The sequence below is a fragment of the Vulpes lagopus genome, chromosome 8 (genome assembly GCF_018345385.1).
Source record: "Vulpes lagopus strain Blue_001 chromosome 8, ASM1834538v1, whole genome shotgun sequence".
Classification (NCBI taxonomy): domain Eukaryota; kingdom Metazoa; phylum Chordata; class Mammalia; order Carnivora; family Canidae; genus Vulpes; species Vulpes lagopus.
Window position 1 is genome coordinate 93,788,324 of NC_054831.1, and position 14,066 is coordinate 93,802,389.

At 43.9% G+C, this 14,066-nt stretch overlaps 1 pseudogene; it reads left to right on the forward strand.

Moving 5' to 3' along the window:
• The first annotated feature begins 7,814 nt into the window (after positions 1-7,814).
• Positions 7,815-8,458, forward strand: LOC121497783 (annotated as a pseudogene).
• Positions 8,459-14,066: the final 5,608 nt, after the last annotated feature.

A 14,066-nucleotide genomic window follows, 5' to 3' on the forward strand; every position in this document is an offset into this window, starting at 1 on the left:
CTTTATGAGAACTTGGCACATAGTCCACTCAGAAATATTAACTTAATTTTTTCCCCTGTGTATCTCAATGGAAAGAACTCTAGAAGGATAATTTTCTAAATGGGTATTTCATGGATAAACATGTTGACCAAGAAGTTTTAAACATTGAACCTTAACCATTTGCTGGGTGCAGTGGAAAGTATGAGTATTCCCCATTTGTACAAGGTGAAACTCAAGAAGGTTCATAATCTCCCCTAAAGTCTTCCTGTGAATATGTGAGTGCACTGATTGATACTTGAATGAGGTCTTCTAACTTCCTAAGTCAATGTGCTTTCTGCTTAATGAAACAACTAGGGCCAATCCAAGGATGTTGGAGGGGTGCAGAGTTCAGTCACTGAATGAGAAATCTTTTTACTAGAGTTCTTATGAAATAGTTTGCTTGTGAGGGAATGAGCAGTGGCAGGCAGTATTCAAGCAAGAGCTTGGTGACCAGTTTTCATAGATACTGTGAAGGACTTCTTTCATTTGGGAGAATCTTGCCCTAGATGACTGTGATGGTCCTTTTAACTTAGATTGTATGGTCTTAAGTAAATTAAGTTTGTTAGCTCATATTTTTAAAATTTTAATTATTTTTCATTGTAACTCATCTCAAAGTCATAAATAATGTAAGCTACTCTCACTTAAATGTTTTGTGTAATTTACTTGCCTTATGCTTTCTGGTAGCAAAATGTAAGTAACATGACCTGGTACACTTAGCCTTAGAATATACGTCACATTGCATCACAGAGAATATTAAAAAGATATGTACTCCAGGGTTGAAATCTAGCAAAATCAGCAACTTTTACTGTTTTAGCAGAACATTCTTAAGTGAAGCTGTTATTCCCTCCTCCCTTACTGTTAATATCTGGGAGTTAAAAAATAAAATGATTACTGATACTGTTCGGTGTCACCACCTCGATTCAAAGTGACGTACCAGCAATTTACTCATTTCTTTTGTACTATCAGTGCAAATGTTCAACATAATTGTTGCAGTATAAACTCTATGATTCAAAAAGTTAGTCATTGCTTTGACTACCTCAGCATCACTTGTGTTGGCAAGTATTCACGTAAAAGAAGATATTCTTTGATAATGAATTGGCACTAAGTACGAGGTGAATATAAGCAAAATAGTTAAGTTCAGCACATCTATAGATGCAGCCTTTTGTAAGGCAAGTACAGTTTTGAAGATGGGCTATTAACTGAATCTTCACATTACAATTAAAATTTTAACTTGATGAATTACTATATCATTGGAAAATGGCACTCCTGGGACTTCTATACTGAGTCTTCCTGTATTCAGCAGTGTTAATTGTACCAGGGATTTAAATTAGCCTCTCAGTCAATAAGTGTTTTTTTCCCAGTCAGTGCAATACAAAAGATTTGTTTGATGTTTCAGTGGCTTTTATATTTTGGGTTTGGAAAAGCAGGGTACAAACAATTTTTGGCTTTTAAAGAGCTCATGACTTTGATGTTTAAAATATATGCTTTAAACAATATAAATTTTGTTATCTCATAGTTCTGGAGCCTAGGAGTGTGAAATCAAAGTGTTGGCAGGGCCATACCCTCTCTGAAGTCTCTGGGGGAAGAGGTTTCCTTCACTTTTCCTAGCTTTGGGTGACTTCTAACAATCTTTAGCATCACTTGGTTTGTGGCAACATAACTCTAATCCCTGCCTCCATCTTCACATGGCTGCTTTCCCTGTGTGTGTCTGTTGGTTCCTGCTTTCTCTTCTTATGAGGACACTAGTCCTTGGATTAGGGCTTAATCTAGTATGACCCATCTTAGCTGATTACATCTGCAAAGACTTTATTTCCATAAAGTGACATCCTCAGGTTCAGGGTAGTCATGAATTTTGGGCCCACTATTTAACCTAGAGTACAGTATTCCATTCCTTTTTCTTTAAACTCTTTCTTTACTCTTGGGGCTCAAACTGATGCTACCATTTAAGTAACATGGTGAAACTATTTGAAAGAGTTCTACTGAATAAGACACAGCAAGTTAAAAACATCCATAAAGCCGAGAGGAAGATGTTTTCATTAAACTTTATGTATAGCTTTGTGCAGTTTTTTTTGGAGTAGATTCCTTCCTTCCATGAGTTCATTACTTTCAACATTTTTATGTGCAGTGTAGCTCTGAACCGTTGAAAATCAGTTTTTTGATCTCCCTAGGTTAAGCCAACTCCCCTTAAACATAAGAAAAATACATAGTTAATTTTAGCATGAAATATTAAGTTACAAAATAATACTTCAGATACAAAAAAATCTAGAAAAATTTTTTAAGAATTAAAAAATATCATGAATCAAGATCTCAGCATGTACTCAGTAATGTTTCCACAGAGGTGTAAGAAAAACTTGTGGGTTCCAAAAAGCATGATTTACTGGATACTGTGCAGAGACCATAGCAAGTTTAACTGAAGATAGCCACCAAGAGCCCAGTAAGAATACAGAGAACAGAGTTAATCTCTGAAAATGCACAAAATGTATAGTCTGAAGCAGCTACCTTAGAATTTTTGTTTTGACCGAAGGACTAATTTGTTCATTCTGATATGTTCTAACCTGTTTATTTATTTATTTTAAATTTTTATTTATTTATGATAGTCACACAGAGAGCGGGGTGGGGGGGGGAGCAGAGACATAGGCAGAGGGAGAAGCAGGCTCTATGCACCGGGAGCCCGACGTGGGGAGCCCAACGTGGGATTCGATCCGGGGTCTCCAGGATCGCGCCCTGGGCCAAAGGCAGGCGCTAAACCACTGCGCCACCCAGGGATCCCTAACCTGTTTATTTATCCCTCCACAGAACCACCTGTGGTGTGGGTTACAACCTGGGGCCTCGAATCTGAAATCTGAGGCTCCCTCTTCCTTAATTTTGTGGCTTAACTTGACGCATAGTTTAGGCAGAACAGGTGTCTCCTTTTGAATACTGCAGAAGGAAGGGTGGGGCGCAGAGGCAAACCCATAAAAATGGCCAAACCAGGAGGCAGGTGGGAAGACAGTCTCTCCATAAAGGCACTTTTACTTCAGTAAGAGGCTGGGAGTTGGCTGGGAGTGATGTAGGGACAGGGAGGAGTTATTTCGATGAAAGTGTTTTTTGCAGGCTGCGGAGAGAAATGAAGGGAGCTCACCTACACTAGGCCATCCACTGAGTCACTGGGGCTGCTGTATGTCCTTACTGTCACAGGGTAGGTGATGCATAGACATTATACCAAAGAGGCACATAGGGATTAGGCCCAGTAACCCTGCAATGATTTAGGAGTGGTTTCCTCTCTCAAGAAGGACAACAAGGAGGTGATTGGATAGAGGATGGCCGCGATGAGGGTTTGGAAGAAATCACTCCAAGGCCAGTGATGATCTGCATCTTGGTGTGCAAGTCACACATATAGATGGCAAAAAACCCCAGTAAGGATCATCTCATCCACTGTCAGGGAGGATTATCCTGGTGTGGAGGTGCTGAAGCAGATCCGAATCACCAGCCACCATGTAATCTCAGCAAACAGGAGAATTGCCTTTAGGGGTGTGAAAAGTTGGTGCAGGCTGGTGGTGGGGAGGGCAGATGCAGGGCCCGAGAGGCACTGGGAATCTGCCATGGGTTGAGCCGGGGTCCCTAGGGGCACAGAAGATCTCGCGCACGGATTCAAGGATGTTGTACACTCTCTTGACCACACTCCAGCTGGGGAGGCCCCCCTCCACCCCTGCACCTGCACCAATGAGGGAGTGAATCACCTTGCTACCTTAGAAATTTCTTAAAAAAAAAAAACGATATACAAGCATATTTCATTAGCAGAGCAATAACATTATCACATCATGAAGTCTCTGGAAAACACTACAGATGCCTCAGAAAAAAAGTGACAAAAGCAGAAATATGTTGGTATTATAATGAAAGTAGTGTGAACTGAACCTCTAAGAGTTTCAGAGACTCTCAGGAATCTGGGCCCTAGTTAGAGAAGCAATGTCTAGGATAGATTGAATATACTCATATCAAATGACACTAATTATGGGCCCAGCCTGGTAAATGACAGTATTTAATATGGAGCATGACATTCTCCTCTGCAGCCAGCACTAAGGCCACTCCCACTCATTCACCAAGGCTACTGATCATATTTTATTTGTGTTTGTGTCATTATGTCTCTTTGTTCTTTTTTTTCGTCTCTTTGCTCTTAAAAAAATGAACAATGCTCAACAAATGTTCATTGAAAAGAATTTGAACAACTTTATTTCAGTGGCGAACATGGTGAAAATATTTTTAAGCCTTTAGTGCCCTCAGGTGGCACAATATTGCAAAGCAATGTAGAAAAATACTGTATGTATTATTATTAGCAGTAGTAGTATTTTTTAAATCTTGAGCCCAGTTTGAGTTTAGGTTGCTCTTTCTAGGTATTAATAAGTCTTTTCTTCCACTCCAAATTATCTTGCATAAGTCAAATAAATTATTTGGATATCTTCTATCCCCACTTGCATTTCATGTTAATATAGGTTGAAATGTCAATATTTGTTACTAAATGGTTTCTCACTACAGTTATCCAGTTGACTAATCTACTATACTCCACCATTTCTTATTCTCCTGTGGCCAAGAAAAATTGAGTGGTTCACATTGTTGCAGTTAGTTGATGAGAGAGGTGAGTTGTATATTTGGGTCCTTTTCTTTCTTTTTTTCTTTCTTTCTTCTTTCTTTTCTTTGCTTTGCTTTGCTTTTCTTCTTTTCTTTCCTGTAGCATTCTTATGCTACCTTTGGACTTTGATTTAATTCTTCACTATTTAACCTCTTTTTTTTTTTAAAGATTTTATTTATTTATTCATGATAGTCACACACAGAGAGAGAGAGAGAGAGGCAGAGACACAGGCAGAGGGAGAAGCAGGCTCCATGCAGGGAGCCTGACATGGGATTCGATCTCGGGTCTCCAGGATCGCACCCTAGGCCAAAGGCAGGCGCCAGACCGCTGTGCCACCCAGGGATCCCTTTAACCTCTTTTTGGATCTTCATTTCTTTTGAGACATTTATTTCGTATTATGTGTGTCCAGAATATTTTTGTATCTTCATTTTGTATTTTTTTCTTGTTACTGTCTCTTCCAAAATAGATGAGTTTTTTACTTTGTGAATCTGTAGGTTTGCATATTTCGATCCAAAAGAGCAAGGGTGGGATCCCTGGGTGGCGCAGCGGTTTGGCGCCTGCCTTTGGCCCAGGGCGCGATCCTGGAGACCCGGGATCGAATCCCACGTCGGGCTCCCGGTGCATGGAGCCTGCTTCTCCCTCTGCCTGTGTCTCTGATCTCTCTCTCCCTCTCTCTATCATGAATGAATAAATAAAAATCTTTAAAAAAAAAAAAAAAACAACAAAAGGGCAAGGGTGACCCTACTCACAGGCAACTCTTAGATAAATAGAAAATGTTGGTGATTTTCCCAGTTATTATTAAGGAATTCGACAAATGTGATGACATGACATAAGGTGTATTGAGTTCCTTTTACTACTAAAGTTGTTAAAAATATTTCTAGATAATTCAATCACCCTGATGATCAGTGCAGTGGAAAGAATCAGGAGTGAAAAGAACCAGGAGTGAAATACTTGCTTTAGGAATACCCAGTCCAAGTTCAATTCATTGTGAAGAAGCTGGAATGTATTTTTTTCCCCTTTTTTGTGGATGTTCACTAAAGTGATTAAAAGGAAAGGTTGGAAGAATTAAAATTGTTTGTCTAGGGGAAAACTCTAGGGGAGAAGCATACCCAATTTACAATATGACTACTCTTCTATTATTTAAATATTTTGTTTTGTTACTTCAACAAGTATTTATGGAGAATTTAATACATATCAGCCACTGTCCTGAACTCTGGGAACATAAATAGGGGAGGGGAGAGCAAAGATAAAACCAAGATATCACTGTGATCTGCATAAAGGCATTTCAGAAAATTCCCTGCAAATATGTAAAATTCTCCTCCTTATTTTGAGAAATGTTAGCTGGATGGTGGAGGAAAGGGTGTTTCAATGCAAGGGCTTAGTGTGTGAGCAGTATTAGAGGAATGTGTGTGGAGGAATGGGTTAAGGCCACTGTAGCAGACGGAAATCTTGACAATGAAAATATCTGCGATGTTGTCCTGGAGGCAGTGAGGAATTACTGAAGAGAGGTCATATGAGCAGATACATATATTTTAGAAAGATCACTTTGGCCACAGTGTAAAGAAAAGCTAGGAATAGGGTACAATGAGAAATAGGGAGACAGTTCAGAGTGTTGGAATAATACTGGCAAAGAATGGAAAAGAAGTGAACTAAGACAATTGCAGTAGGAATGAAATTGAGGTGTTAGGGAGAGAGAGTTGCTAGGATTTTGTTAGTAAGAGAATCAAGAGGTCAAGGATATCGCTCTGTGCTTGGCTTAGATGGTTGTGTCATCCGTTAAGAAACTGAGAGCGGTGCCTGGCTGGCTCAGTTGGAAGAGCATGCGATCCTTGATCTTGGGATGGTGGATTCAAACCCCACATCAGGTCTAAAAATATAAAATCTTTTTTTTAAAAAAAGAAAATAAATGGAAAAGGAAGAGTGTATTTTGAGAGAAAAAGAGGGTCCACTTCCGATGTTGAATTTGAAGCATTCAAATGGTGAGGTCTAGAAAGCAGTTAGTCATACAGATTTGGAGTTCAGAAAGGGGTCACTGGAGAGAGAGACTAGCTAGCAAAATCTGGAGGGGGGTTGATCTTGGAGAGAAATGAATGGGACTGACTTAGTTTCCTATTTTGATGACTTCTAGTCTAAGTCAGGACCTAGTTAGGAACAGTTAAAACACCAGTAGAAAACCTGTCTTCCTGGGTGGAGAACCATAGAACAGAAAGTTAGGGGTGACTTCCAGAAGTAGATGACCCACAGAAGGAAAACTCCTGATTCTGCCTATAAATTCTGCTTAAATCCTTTGGATAGACTTAGGTTAGAGCCTTAGAGCCTGACCTGGGACAAGGTACTTCATAAAGCCTTAGGTTCTTCATTTTTATTTTTATTTATTTATTTTTAAAGATTTATTTATTAGAGAGAGAGAGAGAGAGAGAGAGAGAACACAAGCAGGGGAGGGGCAGAAGGAGAGGGAGAGAGAGAGTCCTCAAGCAGACTCCCTGCTGAGCATGGAGCCTGCCGTGGGGCTTGATCCCAGGACACTGAGATCATGACTTGAGCTAAAACCAAGAGTCAGAAGCTTAACCAACTGAGCCACCCAGGTACTCCAGGTTCTTCATTTTTAAAACGCAAGAACTAATATTTTGCAGTGTGGTTTTGAGGAGCAGAAAATGCAAGTACTCACGCAGTGTTTCACACGGTGTCTTGCCATATAATAGGTTCTCACTAAATGACTGTTTCATTAATCAGGATTCCTCCGCTAGTGGTAAGCGACAGATCCTGATCTCAAGTTTGTCAAGCAGAAAAGGTGTTTGATCAATACTGAGGAAGAACAGGGGGTAGTCAGCGACTTATTGTCTCTAGCACTTCTCCCCATCTCCTACTCTCCTTCTCTTTCATATACATTCTACCTTGTCCCCTGCGGTATTGTCCCTCCTTATTGTCCCTTTTGTTGATGGCTTCCTCCTTTGGGAGTGGGTGCGGGTGTGGATGTGGAGAAGCCTGGTGCAGAGAGGTCCAGGCTTATCTTCTCTGTGGTAGCAACAGAACAGCTTCCAAAGATGTCCATGTTCTAATCCCACAAACCTGTGGCTATGTTATCTCACATAGCATAAGACTGCAATTCGGGAGCATCTGAGTTGCGCCTCTGCCATTTTTCTAGCCCTCAGTCACGTGGGCCAGAGATGCTTCTGGAAGCAACAGCACAATGGCTGCCCAAGGAGAATCCCAAGTCCAGTTCAAACTTGTATTGGTTGGCGATGGTGGTACTGGAAAAACTATGTTCATGAAATGTCATCTGACTGGTGAACTCGAGAAGTATGTAGTCATCTTGGGTGTTGAGGTCCATCCCCTTATGTTTCATACCAAAAGAGGACCTATTAAATTCAATATTTGGGGTATGGCTGGTCAGGAGAAATTTGGTGGGTAGAAAGATGGCTGTGACATCCAAGCTCAGTGTGCCATGATAACGTTTGATGTAACATCAGGGTTACTTACAAGAATGTGCCTAAGTGGCATAGAGATTTGGTACCAGTGTGTGAAAACATCCCCATTGTGCTGTGTGGCAACAGAGTACACATGAAGGACAGAAAAGTTAAGGCAAAAATCTATTGTCTTCCACCAAAAGAACCTTCAGTACTATGACATTTCTGCCAAAAGTAACCACAACTATGGAAAGCCCTTCCTGTGGCTTGCTAGAGAACTAACTGGAGGCCCGAGCTTAGAGTCTGTTGCCATGCCTGCTCTTGCCCCTCCAGAGGTCGTCGTGGACTTAGCTTTGGCAGCACAGTATGAGCATGATCTAGACTTGCTTGGACAACTGCTCTCCTGGGGAAGGATGGTGCCCTGTGAGAAGGTGCATCTGGAGCCCAGCATCAGGAGCCTCGTCTTACAGGCAACGGTCCTGCGATGTCAGTGGTGCAGCGTGTTTGGCACTTGATTATACAGCTGAGCAGAACATGTGCTTAATCTCTGGGACGGAGATGAATCGGCTTCAGAGTGAATGTGGCAGTTTAAACAGTACCTACATTTTTTGGACCCACACAATTAGCTGTTTTGGAATGCAGCTGTTTTTTCCCTGAGTTTCAAATATAAGACTACTATTGTCACATCACAATATCCTGTGGTGAAATCTCACATGTTATTGTTATTTCCATTCTCTTTCATTTATAACCAGAATAAAGTTGTATTTCAAATACAAAAGAAAAAAGACTGCAGATGAACAGGGATATTATCCTGGATTATCTACATTGGTCCAGTGTAGTCACAAGGACTCTTAAAAGTGGAAGGGCTGAGACGCCTGGGTGGCTCAGTGGTTGAGCGTCTGCCTTTGGCTTAGGGCATGATCCCAGGGTACGGGGATCAAGTCCCACATCTGGCTCCCCACAGGCAACCTGCTATTCCTTCTGCCTATGTCTCTGCCTCTCTCATGAATATATAAATAAAATCTTTAAAAAGCTCAGGTCATGAATTCAGGGTCGTGGGATCAAGCCCCAGGTCAGGCTCCACACTCAGTGGGGAGTCTGCTTGAGATTGTCTCCCTTTGCCCCTCCCTCACCCCAGTCAGGCACACGTGACTCTCTCTCTCTCTCTCTCAAAATAAATAAATATATTTTTTAAAGATTTATTTATTTATTCATGAGAGACACAGAGAGAGAGGCAGAGACACAGGCAGAGGGAGAAGCAGGCTCCATGTAGGGAGCTGGATGTGGGACTCGATCCCGGGACTCCAGAATCACGCCCTGGGCCGAAGGCAGGCGCTAAACCACTGAGCCACCCAGGGATCCCATAAATAAATAAATCTTAAAAAAAAAAGATGAATGAGAAGGAGGCAGGAGAGTACCAGGGAGATGTGGCTACTGGATGTCAGAGTGGTAGATGTGAGAAGGAATTGACCACTGTTACTAGCTTTGAAAATAGAGGAAGGGATCACAAGTGAAGGAGTGTGGACAGCCTCTAAAAGCTAGAAAAAGCAAGGAAATAGATTTTCCCCTAGAGCCTCCAGAGGGAGTTCCTCTGTGCCACTGATTTTAGCCCAGTGAGACCAGTGTAAACTTCTGAAACCTATACAACTGTAAGATCATAGATTTGTGTTGTTTACACCTCCAAGTTTGTGATAGCTTGTTAAAGCTGTCATACAAAACACCATCCCAGCTTGGGTGGGGTGTTTTAGGTTTTGTGGAGCTTAAAACTAATGCAATTTGGGGGGCTCTCTTTAAGAAAAATTCAAAAGAAAGAGACTGTTCATTTAAGATTTTAAAAATTTGTTTATTTGAGAGAGAGAGGAAGCATGAGCAGGAGGGGCAGAGGGAGAGGGAGAATCTGACTCCCTGCTGAAGAGGAGCCCTACATGGGGCTCTATCCCAGGACCCTGGGATCATGACCTGAGCAGAAGGCAGATGCTTAACTGACTGAGCCATCTAGGCACCCCTATACTATTATTCTTTAGGTGGAACAGAAAGACAATCCACTCTTCCCTCTAGTGTCCTTAACTGGAACAAATGGAAAGACTACTGAAGAAAGCATCCAAAATCCAGAAGCAGAGAGTGGCAGACTTCAGCAGACACCTGGACAGCCTCACGGGGCACTATGACATCCCCAGTCAGTTGGGTGAAGTAGCCTCCCCACCCAGGGTATGGAGAAGCCTTCCACCAAAGGCAAGCAGAAGGCAAAGTCGGGGATACGCTTGGTGCCTGCCTGTTTTCTTCTAGAAATATTCTTTTATAAAACACTCTTGTGTCTTCTGCTGCGACAAGTGCTTTCCAAAGCAGTGTGGCCTCTTTCTGTAACTTGATTAAAAGTAAGACAGTCGTTGTAGCACGTGGGTGGCTCAGTTGGTTAAGTGTCCCCCTCGGGCTCCAGTCATAACCCCAGGGTCCTGGGACGGAGTCTCGCATTGGGCTCCACATCGGGCTCTCTCCTTGGTGGGGTGCCTTCTCCCTCTCCCTCTGCCTGCCACTCCCCCTGCTTGTGCATGCTGTGTCAAATAAATAAAATCTATTAAAAAATAAAGATGGTCCTTTTACTATAAAAAAAATTCTATCTGTGCATCTATCTATCATCTATCTATCTGCAGGAAGTTAACAAGGACCTGTGTAGACAGGTTCGGGCTGAGAGAGGACTACGGCCGAGGTGCATCCCAGCACAGGAAGGCAAGGTGCAGGGTGTATGACAGGCAGTGAGCCGCGGGCAGCAGCGCCCAATAAGAGTAGAGCCACGTGGGGCACCTGGACGGCTCAGCAGTTGAGTGTCTGCCTTCAGCTCAAGTTGTGATCCTGGGGTCCCGGGATCAAGTCTCGCATCACACTCCCCCAGGGACCCTGCTTCTCCCTCTGCCTGTGCCTGTGCCTCTCTCTGTCTCTCATGAATAAATAAATAAAATCTTAAGAAAAAAAAAAAAAGAGCAGAGCCAGGTAATGAAGTAGAAAATGGTGTCAAATGCTGGCAAGTGGCTAGAGAGAGATCACACTTAAAGAGTCAGAGGCCTGACATCAATCGCTAACCACTTAAGAACGCTTTGGGAGACGTTAAGGTCATTAACACTGGGTTTGGAGAAACTTTGGTTTGAATCCTGACTGGCTGCCCCCGTCCATCTCTTCACGGCTGACGGTGCTGCCTCCCTCCGCCAACATGTACGCTACGCACAACCACATCAAATTCCTAAGGCTGCCGTCTCCATCTCTGAAGGCCTGGTGGACACACCCCCTTACACCAGTATGGGCACCTGGCCGCCGTCGTTGTCCCCTCAGGGGCCCGGAGGACATTACAGGACACGCACAGGACCCGCCTCAACGTCTCCAACGAGCCGCAGTGGTCGGCGGAGCCTGTTGGCCCCGAGCCCTGCCCGCCCCACTGAGGAAGCCGCGCTGCGCACAGGAGGGCCGCGGGGCCGCGCGGGGAGCGACGCCCGGGTGTGCGGCGAGGCCTGCGCCCCTGCGTCACCGGCGTCAGCCCGAGCGAGGACACCCGCGATCGCCCCGCGCGACCGACCTCGACGAATCCGCGGCGCGCAGCCCGGGCCCGGCAGAGCGGCTCCCCCGCTCGGGAGTCACCCCCTCGCCCGGCTCCTCTCGCCGCGGCCCCGCCGCCCCCAGGGCCGCCCCGCCGGGAGGGGAGCCGCTGCCGGCCGCTGCCGCCCCACCCGGAAGAGGGCCGCGGGGGACTGGGGGCGGAGGTCACGGGAGGTCATGACCTCGGGCCGACCCCTGGGAGGCACCTCGCTGGTGCGGCCTGAGGGGGCCTTGTGCGGTGGAGGCGTCTGGGCGGGGCCTGGCGCTCGGGAGGCTCCGCGGGACCGCACAGCCCGGCCTCCCGGGGGCTGACGCCCCCTTGCTCCCCGCGCTGGTTTGCAAACCAACCCCCTCCCCCCGTCTTTGCTTTCTCTGAAGAAGGCCCTGTGTCCTCAGGCCCGGCGCTCCTGGCCTCTTCCCGCCCTTTCGTCTCCGCTCAGCCTACAAACTTTTCCGGGTCTTTTCTTTTTTCTTTTCTCTTTTCTTTTTTTTCTTTTCTTTTCTTTTCTTTTCTTTTCTTTTCTTTTCTTTTCTTTTCTTTTCTTTTCTTTTCTTTTCTTTTCTCTTTTCTTTTCTTTTCTTTTCTTTCTTTTCTTTTCTTTTTTTTCTTTCTTTTTTTCTTTTCTTTCTTTTCTTTTTTCTTTTCTTTTTTCTTTTTTTCTTTTCTTTCTTTTCTTTTCCTTTCTTTTTTTCCCTCTCTTCTCTTTTCTCTTTTTTCTCTTTTCTTTTCTCCTTTTCTTTCTTCCTTCATCCCTTTCCTTTTTCCTTCCTTTCTTTTTCTTTTTCTGATTTTATTTATTTCTATGACCGAAGGGGTGGGGAGTGGCAGGCAGAGGGAGAGGGAGAAGCAGGCTCCCGCCGAGCAGGGGGCGGCCGCGGGACCCCACCCAGGGCCGGAGATCAAGCCCTGAACTGGAGGCAGCTGCTTAACCAGCTGAGCCACCCAGGCCCCTGTTGAGGCTTCTATATCCGAAAAAGAAACAGCTTTTCACAGAACCTGCCTCTTCTTCCCTCTGGTGGTTTTGGTTAGCAACAGGACCGATTCTTCAGGGTGGGGTCTCGGATGGGTTAGGAGGTGAGCCTGACTTCCATCTCACCCGCTGCTCTGACACGTCCGAACTTTTTCATAATCACAGCCTAATCCCCCAGGCCTGGAGTCATGGGTTCCTTTTTTTTGGAACCATATAAAATTTTTAGTTGTTCATGTAAAAAAAAAAAAAAGGTTGAAATTAGCATTTTTCATATCATCTGATCTAAAATCTTTCTTTTTTTTTAAAATTGGAGCTCAATTTGCCAACATATAGCATAATACCCAGTGCTCATCCCATCATCCCGTCAAGTGCCCTACTCAGTGCCTGTCACCCAGTCCCATCCCCCCCTACCTCCCTTTCCACTACCCCTTGTTTGTTTCCAGAGTTAGGAGTCTTTCTTTCTTTTTTTTTTTTTTTTTTTGAGTTAGGAGTCTTTCATGTTGTCTCCCTCTCTGATATTTCCCCCTCATTTTCTCTCCTTTCCCATTTATTCCCTTTCACTATTTTTTATATTCCCCAAATGAATGAGACCATATAATGTTTGTCCTTCTCCGATTGACTTACTTCACTCAGCATAATACCCTCCAGTTCCATCCATGTTGAAGCAAATGGTGGGTATTTGTCGTTTCTAATGGCTGAGTAATATTCCACTGTATATATAGACCACAGCTTCTTTATCCATTCATCTTTTGATGGACACCGAGGCTCCTTCCACAGTTTGGCTATTGTGGACTTTGCTGCTGTAAACATTGGGGTGCAGGTGTCCCCGTGTTTCACTGCATCTGTATCTTTGGGGTAAATCCCAGCAGTGCAATTGCTGGTTCGTAGGGCAGGTCTATTTTAACTCTTTGAGGAACCTTCACACAGGTTTCCAGAGTGGCTGCACCAGTTCACACTCCCAGCAACAGTGCAAAGGGTTTCCCTTTCTCACATCCTCTCCAACATTTGTTGTTTCCTGTCTTGTTAATTTTCCCCATTCTCACAGATGTGAGGTGGTATCTCGTGGTTTTGATTTGTATTTCCCTGATGGCAAGTGATGCGGAGCATTTTCTCATGTCCTTGTTGGCTATGTGTAGGTCTTCTTTGGTGAAATGTCTGTTCATGTCTTTTGCCTATTTCATGATTGGATTGTTTGTTTCTTGGATGTTGAGTTTAATAAGTTCTTTATAGATCTTGGATATTAGCCCTTTATCTGATAGGTCATTTGCAAATATCTTCTCCCATTCTGTATGTTGTCTTTTAGTTTTGTTGACTGTTTCTTTTGCTGTGCAGAAGCTTTTTATCTCGATTAAGTCCCAATAATTCATTTTTGCTTTTCTTTCCCTTGCCTTCATAGATGTATCTTGCAAGAAGTTGCTGTGGCCAAGTTCAAAAAGGGTGTTGCCTGTGTTCTCCTCTAGGATTTTGATGGATTCTTGT